The sequence below is a fragment of the Trichoplusia ni genome, chromosome 8 (genome assembly GCF_003590095.1).
Source record: "Trichoplusia ni isolate ovarian cell line Hi5 chromosome 8, tn1, whole genome shotgun sequence".
In the NCBI taxonomy this organism is placed as follows: Eukaryota; Metazoa; Arthropoda; class Insecta; order Lepidoptera; family Noctuidae; genus Trichoplusia; species Trichoplusia ni.
Genome location: NC_039485.1, coordinates 4890015 through 4897818, shown reverse-complemented (window position 1 = coordinate 4897818; position 7804 = coordinate 4890015).

The window sequence follows — 7804 nt, the reverse complement described above, 5'->3', positions numbered from 1 at the left end:
TAACCCAGAGATCTTCGGCTGGTGACGACCAGTCGGAACGAACTTCAGCCGATAGTTCTCGTCGCACGGCCACCATCACACCACCTCCTAAGGTTTGTTTAGTTTTACTGTAATCTCTGTCCCTACGCCAAACTAAGTACTCACTACCAATCAGTTCAGAGTCGCTTATACTGTCCAATAACCAGGTTTCTGTTATCGCGATGATGTCATAAGAATTTAAGAATACATTACGTTTGAATATATTTGTCTTTGTTCGCAAACCCCGCGTATTTTGATAATATAATTCAAATGAGGCCATTTTTATAGACGAAAAAATTTAAAAGATTAAAAGCTAATAAAAGGATTGTAAGCCTACGCGCAATTATGTATAGATTGATAGAAATCGCCCCGAGAGAGGAGTGAGTAATTATGCTAGAATGACGTTCTAAATAACGATATAATTTAAATATAACACCACAACCAATAATTAACGTAAGCATTAGAAAAAGTATGCGCAAGTAAGGTAGAATTATAAGATATGTTCAGCAATTTACTATTGCGCGCAGAAGCCACGAATTCCTCCTTGGTATAGCGACTGTTAAAAGCAACTACGATCGGCTTATCTACGTTGGAGATGCGAGTTGGTATACGTGCAATATAATTTATGTCCTCCCTTCGTATAGAGATGTTGCAAAGGTTTCCGATCTTCTGTGCTATATCATACAAATTTTCATCTTTTTTCTGCGGTATTCCTTTGATCTCGGCATTATTAGCTCTTGCCCATTGGTCTCTGTCACGCGATTCTCGGTTTAACCTGTCAATTCCCTCCTGGAGTATTGGTATTTGACCCGCCATTTTCTCCATCGTGATTACCTTTGACTCGAGAGACTTTACTTTTTCGGAGAAACCGTTTATTGAGTCGTGGGCCATCTCAATGGAGTCCTTGAGCCCGGAGAGCTCCAGTTTGATGGATTTCACGTCTGCAACCAACGCAGCCAATGGAGCCAGGTCAAGGGCAATCTTGTTGAGCTGTTCCTGCATTTTGTCGAGCTGGCTAGGCTGGGGAGATACAGGCAGAGAAGGGGATGTTGACTTACATTTTGGGCAGCGCCAAGCGTTCTTCCTACTATCGCCGAGTCTTCGGTAACCAACTTCAGTGACTCCAGCGCATTGATAGTCATAGTGTTGATTGCAGCCACTACAGAGCGGGCCGTCGGTGTGCTCGGAACCACAACTAGCGCAAGTGAACATGATCGAAAAGTTTTAAATTGCAACTGGAATTATCTCTTTAAACAAACAAGCGTGCGCTTGAGGCAAGGGCCTGACAGTTACTGACTTATCCCCTTAAGATAACGAGTGAACTCAAAATAGATAAAAGTTACTATGCCGGAACTTTCCAGTGCTTACTGTGAACTGCACGCAAGTTATATAGTATGATTGTAGGTAAAAAAAGATAAACGTATAAGTGACAAAAATAAAAATAAAAAATATATTATTCAAACTTTAGTACGGTTTTCTGAGGTTCATAATGCAATAGTATTCTAATCGTATTTACAAAATAATTTGTTCACTTTTAGAAGTAAGAAACAAGCCTTTGAAAAATACCGCAGACTGGAATTTAAAATATAAAACACAGTAGTCAGCATCCATATACCAAGCTGGTCAGGGAGGCACTAAATCTGAATTTCAAATTTCAACTATTCCCCGTACACCAAAAATATGACCACACGTTCACACGACATCGAACCCATTAAGTACGAGTACGGTCGTACACAAATCAGTAGCAAGAATGCCTTGGGAAAATAAACCTTACTGTAAAAGAAATACAAGTGGTGTTAAATTTGAAGATGTAGATATGTGTGACCTGTGCCTGTATCTGCAGAGTAAATTCCGTAATACTAAACACTCGACGTCCAGCGAACAAATACCTTATAAGGTAGTGCAGTTGTGAAAAAAGAGACAGCGCATTACGCTGGAGGAATGCCGTCTCACTTCAACGACGAAAATAGTGATATGAACGGTTCAAATAGGTGTCCGTATGCCCCTTATTATCCATCTTTGCTATTGGACTACAAATTTTCCGAAATTTCATTTAGTAAAATATGTATCTATAACAAACCAACGGGCACCGAATTACGCTTCGTTAATGGAATTCGAAAATGATTTAATTCTGCCTGATGATAATTCTGTAATCCGATGTTTGGTCTATTATTTCTCGTGATGAGTGGTTTTGCTATCAAGGGATTAATTTTAACGTTTGGGAAATTATTTTAATCTGTTAATGATTTAAACATACGTGGATGGCTGCAAATAGCATCCTAGTGAACGGTTAAATGTACAATGATGTCTCGTAAAGTGATAGTTAGGCTGGGCATATAGCGGAGCGATAATGGTCACAACGCCAAACCCATTGTATGCGACGTGTCGGGGGTTTGATCCCCGCAAATGACAAATAATCCTTCCGAGTCTGGGTGTCTTTTTGGACTTTTGGCTTGTGCAACACCTCAATTAAAAAAAAAACAAGGATAGCGACGGTAGACACGAGCTATTCACATAAAAATTCTTATAGAATTCCGTGTGTTGAAGGGCTTCCAAGTCTTTTTATGGATCATTGCCATTTACTGTTTGACTAAAAGGGCAAATGACAAATAAATGTAAAAACCTACACATTTTGTATGTACAAGTAGGTGATCACGACTACTGCATAATATCCCAAAAAGAATACTCTCAGCGACTATGAAGGTGTTTTCAGCAGAAGTGCTGTCAATTTTTTATGCTATTATTGCATCTACAGCCATAAACAGTCTCAATGCAGGCAATTTTAATAAAATATTTTAGTACCCTTTTGCAGTTCCTGCGGGGCTATAAGGCAGCAACCCCGTCGCCGTTTCGTAGTCTGATGCTACACTTAGTAAGTATTAAAACATGGAAACATACTTAAATTACACTGTAAGTAAATATCTAAACGTGTGTGTGAAAAAAGCTTGATGGAGAACGAGACAGAAAAACGTCATGGTTTGATTTTTATGCATTACTTTTATTAAATGAGTTTTCTGCTGAAATGTTATCGATATAATATAACTTACCTTATGTTTCAGACGGACATCATGTTGGGGTCAAAGGTCTACAAAGAACTTTTATAAATTCATAAAATTCTAGATTTCCTAATAATCTAAGAAGATTCCTATTATTCCCTTGTCAAAAACGAGTTATTCATTTTTTCGTCTGCTTTCATACACATCCCAAAATATTGGACAAAATAATCCCATTATCCCAATTTTCCTAACAAGCATATCCGATGCACGAATTGTTAGGCTGCTTTTACGAACAACTGAATAGAACAATGCATCCCTCATCGGCTTTGTTTTTCAGACTTCAGCTTCAAAATCCGGAAGGGAAATGGTCATATTAAATAACAAATTGTTAAGGAAGCTACATATATAAAAGCTTCGTTATTTTGAAGTTGGACAAAACTCAGGATTACTACCTTAGAAATACGATTTTATTTAAAAAAAAAAGATTAACGCTTCAGTAGGCATGTTAAATTATGTTTTAGTTACTAATTAGCTTTATAGAGCAATTAATTACATTGTTGCTTAGGCTGTCTAATAATTTAGAAACTAATTACCTTCTACAGAACCATTACCATCCCGTTCTGTAATACCGAGTGCAGCTAATGTAGTCTATAAATCTATACCGCAACTCGTACAGATTCTAAGAAATTTCATATTCCGAGTAAGAAATGGGAGCGCAATAAGCGCTTATTCTCAAATCAGCATAAAAACTTTCATATCGATATCTGGGCGAGTACAATACGGATGCATTATTGCAATGTTTTACGGACGACGGACGTATTCGCGGCACGTTGCCCCGTCGCCGCGCCGTCTCCCTCGAGGGGTACCAAACGAGATTCGTCCTCGAAAACCGCAGATGCATAGACTCCCCAGTGCTTGTCGACATTTGCAATATTGATTAGTTTTGAATTACAATATTATGTTAACTTTTCGTCTGGTTTCGATGCTGATATAGATATTGGTTTATTGAGATTAATTTACGAGATACTATAACAATGTTTATTCAGAAAAGTAAGTTTAATTGTTTTGATTATTAATGTCCATTAATAAATTTGAAGTATTATAACGATAACTCAGTTTATTCTGTAGAAAATTTTGTTGGCATTAGGCTAATTTGAATATTAGGCCTAATTAGAGTTTAGGGAGTTTGGCGAGTTTTTGTAACAAAAACAGGACATTATAATTTAGTTTCTAAGCACTTGCTTATAAGTATCTAATTTGATTTAGGACACACGAATATCACAGCTGTGTCCCACATAATACTTTTTTTTATTACAAAAATACTTTGTAACATCTCATGTTTTGTAAATTACAATAATAAGTGGAGCTGCATTGCAATGTTTCAGGGAGGGCAATGTTCGCTTTCCCAGTTTCCCCGCGAGGGTTGCAAAATGAGATTCGTCCCCATAACATGTAGATATATGGCCTCCCTAGTGGGAGCGCTATGCAGCATTGATTAGTTTCCAATTATAACGGAAATGTTACAAAATAAGTACGCTATTTAGCTGCTATATTCAATAAATTATGCTTTGGACTATATTGCTTTGAGTAATTTGCTTCTGAACTTTTGAGTAATTTTCCTGTTTTTTGTGTTTCATACTCAAAGGGTAAGTTATTAACTCCAGTCAGCAGCTAGAGGTTCTTTTATTATTGTAATAACAAGAAATACTAAAAACAAAAATCGTGGTTGATCGATGTTGGTATGGTACATATATGGATGGGTAACAATTCTTTCCAATTGTTATTTCTGAATCTATTTGTAAGATTTTCGCCTATTTAATTATATAAATAAGAATAAAATATAGTCTTCAATTTTTGAAAACACATTTATATTTACGTTTTAATAAACTGTACGGTACTGACAAATATTGAATGCTTGAGGTAACCTACTTTAAATTCGACATGCAACGTGGACTCTGCACAATTTTTAATATTTCAACCATGCATTCAGTAAGAATGTTAAAATAAAAAAAAACTTTAAATTGAAACTGCAAAACATAAAAGTATTAAAACAATACATAAATAATCTGTTAATAAACGTAAATTTTTACAATAAGTAACATCCATTTTTCCTATAAAAACTCACTCACCGTCAGAATAAATAACAAGGGCAACACACGTTCTTATTAAAAACGAGACGACCTATGACGTCACAAGATTGAGCGGTCCACAAATTAAGTACAAAGTCTGTCACCGGTACGTCGGTGATCAGGGTGGTTGCTCATGAAATATTCATACACACGGATGCGGTCCAATGCACCCCGCGATATATATTCGCTGACCACGACGCCTGACGCCGAAATTATAACTAAGCGGATAGGACAAAGTATAACTAATATAGTGATATTGTGCATTTGGGGGTTGCTTTGTTATACTTGGGTTAATAATACCCTGCTTGGAATTCTTTTGATGTGGTGTTGTGTATGGGAGGGTTGTTTTCCTTAAAGCTGGAGAGTCGTAAATCAAACAATCGGTAAGTAATGTGATACGTTTGATTTTTTGGAAATGAATGAAATATTTCTTTATCATTGTAATTTCTTTGGCAAAATCTAGTAAAACCAGTATGATAATAACAATCTAAATGTTTCAGAATGAAATACATCTTTAGGAAAATAAATAATTATTTCAATATTATAATTAACTTTTATAGTGACGTTTCTATATGCTTTGCCTCAGCTATATTATGAAATGATGTATTTCTACATAATGAACAAAATCAAGTTTCTGTATTGCTTTAACATTTTTAACCAAATTCGTAATCAAATCATATGAATGTTTATTTAGATCGTCTAATTTTGGCTACTCCCCACACAATAAGTTATCCAACAAGAAGCCAGATTGAGTAAACTAAATTATGTCCGCTAAGGTGAATATGAATAATCACAAACCTAACTTGGTCGCAAACCGAGATCTATTTATACAAGTTTGTTGCAGATTAACAAAGAAGTTATGGAAGTTCTACTGTCTGAATGGAGATTAGGTTCCCGTGGATTTGCCTAATACTCAGACTAAACCTTGTTTGAGTTTTAAGCTCGATATTAATGGACAACAATACGGTCTATAAGTTTAATATGATTAGGTTAAGCTCGGAACTGTTTTGTTCTGGAAACTGAAGGCTTTTGTACACAGTCTTGAATAGCAACAGATTATAAAAAGCCTTATTGTCATGCAAACGTTATAAAATTCGAAAGAGTTTGAAATGCATTATGCTTTCCATTTAACTCAATGTATTATCTAGCCGCCCTAGATTTTTTTCACCGTGTTTTTTTTAAATAAGGTTTACTCACGCGTACTTATCGATACAGCGTTTTGATTCGCCTCATGAAAGTTATTTTTTTTCGTATGTATCGGTAAGGTTTAAAAAGAATTTCCATAAGAAATTTTATTATCGTATCGATGAATATATTTATATTTCACAGCACTCATTGGTGAAATGTGATGTGAATGAATGCGAAATTTAATAATAAGTCATGAGTAACGTGACTGTATTTGCATGTATTGGGTTTCAAAGAATTTTCCAATCGATGGCCCGTGTTAATGTGAAACCTAATGCTCAAAAAGTCACAGGGCAATTGCCTTTTAAACTAAAATTGAGAAATAAACTTAGAATAAACGTTTAAAGTTAAGCTCACCTGTGTATATTTTGGCTCAAATTTGCATTTTATTTTTACATATTTCTCTGTGCAATAAGGTATTGAATTATGTGTTTTTTTTATCAGTACTTTGAAATAATTTAACTTCACAGCCATGTGGTTGACGTCACCACGCCAAAGCCACGACGTGCGCGACGTTTGTGTGACTTGAATTTTGTAAACCCCCTGCGACTAGAATTAAATTCCATGCTCCGGAAAAAGCGACATTAAAAAAAAACATATCATTAAAAAAATGGAAGACCCTGAATAGCCAAATTTATTTGAAATGTTTTTCTTCATTCTGTAATAAAAATATTAAATTTAGATAAGAAGCAGTCATGCTTTAAGACTTTCCCTGTACTCTATATTTTATTAGTCTAGAAGGGAAAAAGAACTTTGCAAGAATGCGGAAGGGCTTACAAGATTTACTAGGGTTTACAAGTCTTCCACCACGCTAGACTCTGTTTAACAAGACTAAAAACAAAGTCATGGTTACATTTTATATTTCGAATTTAAAGATGGAACATCGCGATGCCCAATTTATTTATTTTTTATAATTTCAGTTTTAAAGGCCAGTGTCAGACAAATGTTATTATAATATATGTTTGCAACATTGTTTCAAATGGTTTTATTTTAAGTAAGTTAAAGTAAAAAATAACGTAATATAAGGTAGAATACGGTACTTTTCAGGTTGGTCTATGATAGCTTGTGGTGTAAGTAAGCGTACATAATCGCAGTAGATACATGCTCGTACAGTAGCGATTAAAATACACAATAGTCGTCATTACAGCTTCGCCCCCTCATTTCATGTCAAACACGTGGCTTTCATAATGTCGTATTAACTATCTACAGATACAGAACTATGTAGTCACAGACTGTAGGACTGACTGTTTTCTCCTTTTGATATTTTTACAAGATAGCAATATTGTTTTGACGCATTTATACAATTTCGAACTGGCTAGCTATGCTGACATTTATACAACCTTAAGCATCAATAGAAAACATTCAGATGTATAGAAATGACATTTCGTTTCTATGTTTTACCGGACTTTGACCAATCATGATCATATATTTGTGCATATGCTTCTAACGTTAACAATGTGGCTGAAAATTGTAAGA